The sequence below is a fragment of the Aptenodytes forsteri genome, unplaced genomic scaffold (assembly GCF_000699145.1).
Source record: "Aptenodytes forsteri isolate BGI_AS27 unplaced genomic scaffold, ASM69914v1 Scaffold325, whole genome shotgun sequence".
In the NCBI taxonomy this organism is placed as follows: domain Eukaryota; kingdom Metazoa; phylum Chordata; class Aves; order Sphenisciformes; family Spheniscidae; genus Aptenodytes; species Aptenodytes forsteri.
This window is the reverse complement of record NW_008795575.1, coordinates 1,892,628-1,903,429: the sequence shown is the minus strand read 5'-3', so window position 1 is coordinate 1,903,429 and position 10,802 is coordinate 1,892,628. Positions and strand designations below refer to the sequence as shown.

Genomic DNA, 10,802 nt, shown 5'->3' with positions numbered 1-10,802 from the left:
CTGCCCCCGCAACACCGGTGGCTGTACCCGCAACTTCAAGTGCGTTTCGGATCGCAAGGTGGACTCGACAGGCTGCGTGGTAGGTACTGTGGCTGCCGGCCCCTGGGGCTGGCGTGTGCTTTGGGGACAAGCCGGAGGGGGATGTTGCCTGCTCCCTCTCCGGGGATGTGGTCGAGGGGATGTGTGTGCTGGTGGTGGACTCCTCCCACCCCTGGGGCCTTCGCGACAAATCACATATGCCTTAAGGACCTCAGGGAAGGAGCCCGGGGGCTCAGATGAGCAGAAGAAAAATGCTTGAGGCTGATGGTCATTTTCCTGCTTGTCAAGAAAGCACAGGCTGAAAGCAGTCTCACTTTTTCTCCTGCCTTGTGCTTCCCAGCGTGGGAGAAAGATGAAACATCTCCCCATCCTCTCCCCCTCTGGGCCCCTCTGACACCCTCAGAGTTTTGATTTGTTTCTGAACGTGCTCACGTCTTGCCAGACAACCTACTGAGTCCCAGGTTTTGCAATTTCCCCTCCAGAAGACCGTGTCGACCCTAGACCGTTAGTTTTGAGCAGAGGCTCTGAATCACTCCCAGCTATCGATGCACAGAGGGGTTTCGCCATTCTTCCACGGGGGCTGCAGCAGAACTCAGCACTTCCCCCGGCTCTAACCCATCTCGCCTTGACAGCAAAGTCGCCACTTGCCTGCGTGTGGAGCTTGCGCGAGTCTGGTATGACATGCAGAGACACGGGGGCAGAGCCTTGGGAAACTGGGGGAAACCTGGAGCATCCCTTCTCGTCTGTCTGCTGTAGGAGCCGTCTGCCTGCCAGGCAGCAGGTGGTGACCCCCGAGGGGGTCCAGAGCTCGTCACCCGCTCCGCCTGCCCTGCAAACACATGCCCACTGCTGCAAAGCCCCCTGAAACCCCTCTGCCCCATCCCCTGCCCTCTCGCCACGGGCAGAGCCCCCATCGCCCCATCCCTCCCGTCTCGGCAGAGGCGGGAGTTAAGTGTCTCTTTATTTATTGAAGGTGTTTATACATGGCAGCCGGGAAAGGTCAGGCTGGAGCGGTGCCGTCCTGGAGGTGGCGTTTTCATTATCCCTTTCTCCGGTTGTTTGTTAAGGCGATTTAGCACGACAGCCTGATGTGTTACCCACCGAGCCCGGTGCTGTCTCCTCCTTGCTGCTCCTCTCCTTTTCCTGCTTTCTTTTCCCATTGCTGTTTCCTTTTGTTCCCTTTTCCAGGGAGTAGCTGCCTTTCTCATCTTTTGGGGGTTTTTCCCCATTTTTTTGGGGTGTAATTTTGCTCTGAATGCCAACGTCCCTCCTGGACACTGTCAGAAGCAATTGGGGCTCTGATCACCCCATGCCGCTGGGAAGAGATGCCTCTTTTTAAAAGTCAAGATATATTAGGATAGAAATTGTCAATAAATTACAGGCCTAGCTCTCGCCACGCCAGCATGAGGAGAGGCAGAAATTGAAAACTCTGTCACTCAGAGAAAATACCCACCCCGCTTCTGTAATGTCTAAATGAGGCTTTATGTAAAGAGAACGAACGGCGTACAGCAGGCAGCAGGGGGAGAAAGGAGAAGCAGCGGGAGCCGTTCTCCTGGAGTGCATCCCCTCCCCGAGAGCCATGGGCGAGAGGTGACACGCAGGACCGTGGGACCCACTGTCCCCCTGCATCACACCGGGCTCCCGGGGCCATGCATCCCATGGGGACAGGAGATGGTCACAGAGATGCCCGTCTCTCCTCCCTCTGCTCTTCGCCCCTTTTTCTCCCTGCTGCAGAAGCGTGAGGCTGCTCTGCCCCTCTCCGCAGCTGCCGGTCGTGGGGTGAAGACCCCCAGCTCCCCAGTCCCAGCTGTAATCTGAGGACAGCAGAGCTGAGCTTCCCCGGGGGAGTTTGGAGATGGCTGCTGCATCCCGCCTCCGGTCCACATCTCTCCCTGCTTCCCATCGGACTGACATCAGGGGAACAGTGCTCCATCCCTCCCGGCTCTCCCAACCCCGTGCGATGTTTTACGCTCATCACCTGCTTGTAGGTCCCCAGCAATGGCAGGGGTGCAAGCAGAGGTCTGGGGGGCACTGCCCATGGTCCGTGGCTGTCAATCTGGGGAAAAGCCTAAGGGGTGGGCAGGCAGTGCTGCCCCCAGCCCCGGGTCATGCTGGTGGCACTGAGTGGGGTCGCAGGTGATGGGAGCTGAGTTTCGGAGCTCGCCGCAGCCTCAGCGTGCGACCTTGCGGCACCTTCTGCACCAACCCCTGTGCTGGGCAGTACGTCCCCTCCTCATCCCGCCCCTGCTCCCGGAGCCTGCCGGGTGTGAGCTGGGCTTCCAGTGCCAGCAGGGATGGGGTCATTTGCTGCAAATTTGCAGGGATGTCAGTTATTTTTAAAGCTGAACTGCTGTGAACTCAATTTGCCAATTTGGTAAGTGCTGTGGGCAATATCGGGATGTAATTTAATTAAGCTATCCCCTTTTTATAGAGTTCAGGGAGCATTCGCGTACTAATTTTAGCACTAGGTTTGCTTCAGCTTTACTCTGGACACTGTTTCGCAAATCATGACATGTTGTTAATCTTTACCAGTCAACAGTTTATTAATTTGCCAAGGACCACAGAAGTATATAATCAGTGGTTCATCAATCAAGGCTAAATCCAACAAATGTTCCAGGCAGGTACTGAGCATAAAATATACATGCAACCTTGTAAGTAATTAATACGCAGCAGAGCTGGAGCCTAGCAGCTCAACCAGGGAACAGCAAAAATCTCAAAGATTTCTTACTCCTTTTATGTATAATCATCATCTGTTACCAGTTCTTTCGTGCCCTTAATACAGCTTCCAGTAATTCTGCGAGGACTGGGGATGCATTTAGCTTCGGGCTTTTTAGCGGCGTGGACTCTGCCATTACCTAATTGTTTGGCCTTAAAAGGACTTGGCTGAAATGTCGAGGGCAGTTGCTTGCAGCTGGTGGTGGAGTCTCTCTGAGGGCGGTCTGCTTGGGCTTATGAAGGAGAAAAGAGGCCGTCCCTTTGCTTAGTTAAAATCCTAAAATCCTGCGTGCGAGGTGTCACCTGGAAGACCTCATAGGCTCTGCAGTGGGATCCCCACCCGGAGGGGTGACAGCTCCCCAGCTTCCATCCCGCACTTCCCATGGGGCCCTTTTTCCCCCTCTTTGCATGGCTTTTCTGTTATTTTTACGTGTACCCAGTAGGTGGCATTAGTGCATAAAGGTTTTCTGCAGTTCTTTTCTTATCGGAGGTTTTTTTTGTTTGAGTAATTTTAAGAAGTATGAGCTGCAACCTTGCTAAGACCTTGGCATTGCTAACGGGAGTCTTGCCTTTGAGCCCTACCTTGCAACACAACAAAAAAGTCCCCAAGCTCTAGAAAACCTGTTTCCGTGCTGCTTTTCCTTGTCGCACCCCAGAATTGCTGTCGGGTCTGGGGAAGCCATGGGCATTTCCCAAGAAAACAAAATCCCAGCGAGCTCTGGATCGCACTAGATGCACTTTGAGTCTAGTGTACGTTTCATACCATCTTGCAGGGATCACAGCAAACCAGGAGAAACCGTGCTGGAGGAATAAGTCAGGTTATCGCCAGTACAGGAATGTATATCGCTGATACCTTCTACCAGCACGGTGGTAGCTGCTCAGCCAGGAGGGAGGATGCTGAAGAAGGGAAAGTGGTTGACCCTCATGTGTTGGTGATTGATAATTTGAGATGAAAACCTGTGAATTAGCCCTGAGGGACTGAAGGAAACACCTGTAACCTGGCTTAAATTCAGGTTTCCCCACCTGTCTCTCAGCTTGGCTTTGCTACTGATGCCAGTCCTCTCGTCTGCTTGGGGAGAAGGGGGGTCACTCACATCTGCTGCCTCATGACCGTGCCCGTTTGCGAGCCCCAGCGAGGTAGAATTGCAGCCCCAGGGGCATAAGAGGGGTGAGGTGTTTTTTTCCCAAGGAAAGTGAGCTTTGGTCTTAGCACATGAGCTGGGCGAGGAGGTGGACGGTGCCCCTCCGGTGCACGCTGGGCATCCTCGGCATCGCTGCGGGAGGAGGCAGCGGCAGGTACAGGCGTGCAGTGAAGGCGTGTGTCTGAGCCCCGTGGTGCCTTTCGGGGTGGGGTCTCATCACCGTGAGGACCTCCTGGAGATGCAGGAGGGCACGAGCTGCCTAGCTGGTGGTGGGGAAGGCAGCTTGGGGTCTCATGCTGAGGTAGCGGCAGAATTAGGCCCTTTGTTTCCCTGCTGAGTGAGCAGCTTCACCGCAGCGGCGCAGCTGCAGGTGGGTGCAGGTGGTGTGGTCTGATGGTTCTGCAACATCTGTGATGCCTGCAGATGTTGGTGAGTTAGTCTTTTAAGTCCGAAGAGGGTGACTTGTTCCACGGAGGCCAAAGATGTTTTGCAGGTAAATGCGGAAGGGCTGGCTCACAGTGTGGCTGTGCTCCAGGATCCGTCCCACCCTGGGAGAGGCGTCGGCAAGAGGTAGGAGAGCCCACCGAGCCCAGGCAGCGGGCGCTGCTGATCTGCAGAGACATGAAATCCTGCTGATCCTCACCATCTCCCTGCTCACAGGCTGGGGTTCCTCTAGCACAGATCTATTTATATGAATGAGAAAAAAGTATAGTTTGGCTCCAAGCATGATGTGAACTGTTCCTCTTCCCGATCAGGGGGTCAGCCCATCAGGCAGGAGGGAGTTTGTCAGGCTCAGCAGCATGCAGAAGGGAGAGCATCTGCTACAGAGTCTCTTAACGAAGTTGCGGCCGACGGTGACACCGGTGCGGTGTCGGTCCCGGCCTTTTTAGACAGAGGAGGAAGAGAAATTTGGCGTGGTCCACGCAGGCGTATAAGCCTTAGCGCAGCCTGTCTGGAGCTAATCCTTCTCTTTTGCTCTCTTCCACATCAAAACGACGGGCTGTTCCTTAGCTGCTGCAAAGCGGGGCAGAGAAACAGCTTAATTTAAGAGTGTAACCGTTTCAGGGAGAAATAGGATTAGAAATGAAGGAACGGGGCAGTGGCTACCGCTCCGGTCTCCTCCTTCCAGCACAAGTCACCCAGGGGTGGCTTGGGGACCAAGGGGAGTGGGGAAGTACTTCGAAATGAAGTGAATGATGCCGAGAACTGATATTCTTGGGAGGAAATTAGGTGTTTGGGAGTTTCAGCTCACACCAAAATGTTGTGCAGAAATTCCCCACATATGTGAAAATTCTAAAATATTTTGATTCGAAACATCTCCTTTCTATGAAGGAGGGGGAAATATTTAATTCCAACATTATCATCTGGAGTTTTATGTTATATATTGCGTTATCCCAGTGTACAGCCTGAAATAAAAACAAAATTAGGCGGTGGAAACCAAAACACTTCAACCTTGTCAAAATTAAATGCTCTCCTAATTTCCCAATGAATTTTGAGCTGTAATTGATGGAATCCCACAAAGCACTTAAGCTTCATCAAATCTGCATTTTTCTGACAGACAATTGTTCACTGAAAAATAAAAACTCATCCGTCCCTGCCTTACGAGGCACCTAGCTAATTATGTTAGAGATGCACACGCAAGGGAGGGAGGTGGGGAGGAAACCATTCTGTTCTAATCCCTTTAAAGTTTAGCTGGCTCCTTGAAGCAGAAGATGACTCCTTATGCACATTATGGTTGGAAGCAGAAGCCCCCTGAGCTCAACAGCAATCCCCCCTCCCAGGGAGCCTGCGGTTTCGGATTTGTCTCGTTAAGCCAAGTAACTACCTGTGATGAAAATGGGATTTGAGGAAGGAATAGAAGCAAAGGATGGGAAAAGCCGCTGGGGTCGGTAGCCAGCCGCGGCAGGGAGCGGAGGGGCAGGTGGGGAGCCCGCCGCCCGCCTGCCTTTGCTTTCAGTGCTGCAAAAGGGGTTTGCACCATGTCGGCAAGCGGTGGCCAAATCTAAAAGCAAGTGGAATAGCTCAGGAAGCACCGGGGTGAGCTGAAGATCTCTGCCTGCACTGGGAGGAGGTAGTTTGGGGGATAAAAGCCCCATTTTCTACAGCGTTGGCTCTTTCAGTGGCGTTCCTTGGCTGGCACCAGCCCTTGCCCCTCTGCTCCCCAGCAGACTGGGATGCTTCGTGTGTTGTGGTCGCAGCTGGGTTGGGTCTTTGGGTTTGGTTTGGGTCGTAGGATTTGGCGTGTAGTGTTGTGGCTGGGCTGTACCCTGGATGTCAGGTGGGGCAGGAGTTGAATTTCTGGTCTCCCAAATGTTTTTGGAGGTGCCAGCCTCAGCTGTGGCTAGGAAGGGAAATGCTCCAATGGGCAGGAGATGCCAGCGCACCCCAAAATGGGCTGTTGGTGACTCCTGGAAGGAAAGCAGCTGGAGAATTTCCACTAGCTTGATTTCCTTGCTCCAGGAGCTCTGAGCACTTACGTCTATGTACTTAGCATCCCGCCAGCTGCTTCAAACAAGTCCATCCCGCTTTGAATTGAGATGCAAAAAATACACACAGTGACTTGCCCGAGAGGGTCCACGTGAGAGCTGTGCGGTGGCCAGAGGCGAGGAGATGCTGCCTCATTGCCCAGAGCTTCGGTGTCCTCCATGGAGCCCCCAGCCCACTGCCACGGGGGGACCGAGCTGAGGGACATGAGCTATCACAGTGTGTGCTCAGGAGCCTGGAAGACAGATGGGTTTGATTTTCTGAGGCTAAAATAATGATTGATGATCTCGAAAGGGAAGAGGAAGCAGGGGAAAGGAGGGAGGGGAAAAAAGAGTGGGAAGATAATGACTGTTATTTCGGAAAACAGTTGTAAAGTTTCCCTCTGGGAAGGATGCTGCCCTGCAGCGGGGTGTTGGGGAAGGGTCTGCCGCAGCTGGGGTGGTGGTGAGGACATCGCTGCCCTGAGGAGGCGAGGCAGGGGTGGCCCTGGAGAGAGACTGCCTGGAGCCAACAGGCACTTTAGCGACCAGCTTTTTGGCCTGTTTTACCAAAATATTAGGACAGGAGGGAAAAATCTTACCCGCAAAGACTGGGCTGTGTACAGCCAGACTGGTCCTGCTGCTGCTGAGGAGCGTTGCTCGCCAGGGGCCTTCTGGGCCAAGAAAGCGAAGGCAGAATATGCCAAAGTTGTCTGAATATATATATCTCTCTCTCTCTCTGGACAGAAAGGAGTTTACGCGTTTGTATCATTTCTGAGCTCCAACAAGCAAATAAAATACATGCCAGTGCATAGTTTGGAGTTCATTAGAATGCTGGCACTTGCTTGTACCTCAGCAGTGTCTCAGACTAATGTTTTTGTCTCACGCTGAAGAGGTTCCTCGGTGAGGAGTGAGGATGCCTCTAAACAAAGCGGGGTTATCAGGGCCTTCGGACGTTGCACTCGGTGCCTCTGCAGCACTGAGCCACCAGCGCTTTTTGCAGCCTCAGGCCGGTGGTGATGGGGATGCTGCTTGGAGGAGCTGCACTGGGCAGGATCACGGGGCCGGGGTCCTGGTTTTCGCCTCCGGACACATCCAGACATGGATGTGTGGTACCTGGAGCGGCACCGGGAGCAGGGGTTTGGTGGCAGCTTCCCTGTGCGGTTTTAAAGAGCCGGGGAGGAGCCGGGCTCGTCTGTACCCAGAGCATCACCTCTGACACCCTGGCATGGGAGAAGTCTGGGCTTTTATCTCTGACAAAAAGGCTCCTATTGTTGAGAAAACAGAGCAGAATAATAAAAGGGTGGTTTACTCTCTACAGAAACAGTTTATTAAATATTCTTTTTTTTAAACTTAATAACGGAAGAGAGGAGCTGAGCTGAGCAACCCTGGCAGGCAGCTCAGATGGAGAGAGAGAGAGGGAGGTTCCCCTCCCCCTCGTCTGGGGGATCCGTGTCAGTAATGAGACTCGGATTTTATTTTCAGTGACCCCCTCACCTGTCTCGCTGCTAATGAGCTAGAGAAAGGAGAAAGGGGGAAAAAAAAAGGGGGGGCCCTGGGGCCTTAAAAGGGGAGGGGGGGGGGGGGGGCCCTTTGCTCACTAACATGAACAGGGACTCGTCCAGGTACTTCTTTTCCTAAGACACAATCTTGTACGGGTTTCAGCGGATGCTTGCTTTCTTTCCCTTGAAGACGATCCTCCTCCCGTTGCGTTTGCTCTGGCCGTGCTGAGGGCAGTGGCGGTGAGCGGAGGAGCTGTGCCGAGTCCTGGTGGCAGGAGGCCACGTGGTGTTGCACGCTGTGCCGGGGTGACGGTGGTGGGCACGGGCATCCCGATTCGTTCCAGACCACGGCCCTGTGCATCGGCGAGGCTGGTTCTGGTGGCTTCCCAGGGGTGGCAGTGGGCATGTGGCAGCAGGTCCTGCCAGCTCTGCCACTCCATGTCACCTTGGAGATGTCATTTAAAAGGGAAAAAAGCCCATTTCTCCAAAAAACAGATAAAAATAGCACTTTCTTATTCAGCATATCCATTCCCCATGCGTACTTGGAGTCTGTTTGCTGACCGCATTCACAAAAATGAAGACCTGGGTGCTCTGCCCGGTGTGGCTGGGAGGGGAGGAGCCGGTGCCCGGCTGTGCTATCAGCCAAACCCCGCCAAGCTGGCGGCGGTTCCTCCTTCACAAACCTATCGGTGGCAGCAGGGTTGGGGCGTTGTAGCTGTGGGTCACGGTTAGCCTGCAGGATCTGTATTATCAGTGCTAATGCAGGAGAAGATAAGAAAGTAAGTTTTCTTTTTCCAATCCCAAGAGCAGTTTTCAGGGCTGGCCGTCATCACAGAGAAACCAATTCACTCCTGCGCAGACGGAGTGGATTTGCAAGGCAGTGGGATTACATTTGTATGGTAACGGCTTCTCCCTGGCTTTTTGGAGCAGACCATGGCTGGAGTCTCCCCCTTACCTCCTTTTTCCTCTCCACAGCATGGATTAAGTACCAAACCCTCTTCCTGAGCTGTAAGCTGTTTTTGCTTGTCGGATCCATGGATAATGGATGGTCTAGGAGTTTGAAGCGAGTTCCCGAGCAGTGCGGGTCTAACGTGGCAAACCACAAACAGCTTTTTCTTTTGAGTAGCTGACTAACAGTTTGTAGGGTCCCTTTGCCTCCCTGGATAAATGGATCCATCCCGTATCCGGACGAGGGTTGCGCAGAGGTCGTTGGCCGGGGGCTGCTGTGGCACCACGTCTCGCCAGCTTTCTTCCCATCAGGGAGGGACGTGTCACCCGTGATCACCCAGACAGAGTTATTGGCTGAGTTGCTTATTGATTTTTTAATCATTTTCCAACACAGCCCCCCATCCTGTGTCACTGCCAAGGCAGATCGCAAATTGAACTGCAGCTGAATTGATGGGGGATTGATTAAAACTCACCGTAATTATTGGTTCTCTGCTGCCCAAGCCAGACAAATCAATGTCAGCAATAGCAGATCTGGTCCTTTACAAAAGCCCAGCAAATGCAGAGCAAGTGCTGGTTTTGTAAGCCCAGCTGGGAGCCCAGACCGACCCTTCAGCACAGCCCGGGGAGTCGGGATTAGCATGAGCCAGCTTTTTCCTACATCATTTCTGACCACTGTGGGCAAGAATGTAGTTGCACCCAAACGGGCTTTAGTTTTCTCCCTGCTCTGATCTATTGGTGGGACATCCCAAGTGCAAATCCTCTGCTCCGGGGGTAGGGAGATCTGTAGTAAAGTTTTATTGTGCCAAGTAGTTGCTCCATCCCTGCAAAACCCTCCGCGCAGGCGGCTGGCGATGCCTCTCCTGCCGTCTGCCCGTTTGTTTTGCTGGCTGGCGCTAATCGCAGAGCTCGCCGGTTCCCCTGGCTTGCTGTCCCTGGCATCTTTGTCCCCCCCAGCCCCACCAAACAGGGACACCTCCCGTGTTTGTGCGTTGGCTACCCAAGCTTTCTGTCCCTGGAGAGCTTCTCGCTGCAACACTACAGCTGGCTGGAGAGGCGGCTCTGCGCCGAGCCGGGGATGGGTGCGGAGGGGAGGGGGTGCTTTCTTTTGCAAATTTTGTGCTGAGCTATTTGCCTGCCATAATTAATGCGTATTAGGATGTGTAATTACAAACAGAAAGGAAACACGCTTCATGGTGATTAAAAGCCGAACTGGAGGAATATCCAAAGGGTGGCCTTGAGCAGAGTGGGGCTAAGGGAGGGAGGACTTTGGTGACCCACTAACCCAGTCCTGGGGAAAGAGCCATCATCTTCCTCTGCGGGCTGGGGAAGATGCTGAGCTTAGCACACGGATGAGTGCCAGGGCAAGAGTCCCAAGTGACAGCTCAGAAAAGCCGTGGCTGATCCCCTGGCTGTGATCCTGTAGCTTCTGCTGACTGAAGGTCCCATCTGGTTGCCTTCAGCACCCTGAAGGGTCCCTTAGGAGCTCCAGAGGGGACTTGGGCAGAGTCCCAGACCTCCCCATCCCCATCAGCATGGGGAGAGCAGCAGAGAGGCGGATGCGTTGCCGTGGAGCGGAAGATGCTGTTTGCAGTCAGCCCGCCGTGTCCTCCAGGGAGACGCGTTTCTGCCAGTTTGCACAGCTCTTATTCTTACAGTGGGGCCGGCAGATGCAGCGGAGACCGCAGGAGATAAATGTTGCATATGCAGGTTCACAAACACACTTATCCTGATCCTGTTTCCCAAGCAGCTCAGCAGTGAAAAGCACAGATTGTTCTAAGTGTCCTCTCCTCCTTCATATTTATTCTGTGTATGCATCTAGAAGGCTTCCTGCTCCCATGTCTTCTGCTGCTTCGTGCCTAGGCAGGGCTACTGTTTCCCAGGCTGCCTCTCCGGGGCCCTGCGTGTGCCCTACCTGCTCTGCAGAGATGGGCAGCGTCCTATTCCAGAGCCCTTTGCTGCCGACATAGAATCATAGAACAGTTTGTTGGAAGGGA

General features: G+C 53.6%; 1 protein-coding gene across 1 annotated transcript in view; it reads left to right on the top strand.

The window, feature by feature from the left end:
* The window catches only part of ASTN2 (astrotactin 2), a 315,832-nt gene that overhangs the window by 145,417 nt on the left and 159,613 nt on the right, over nt 1-10,802 (top strand). The window lies entirely within an intron of this gene.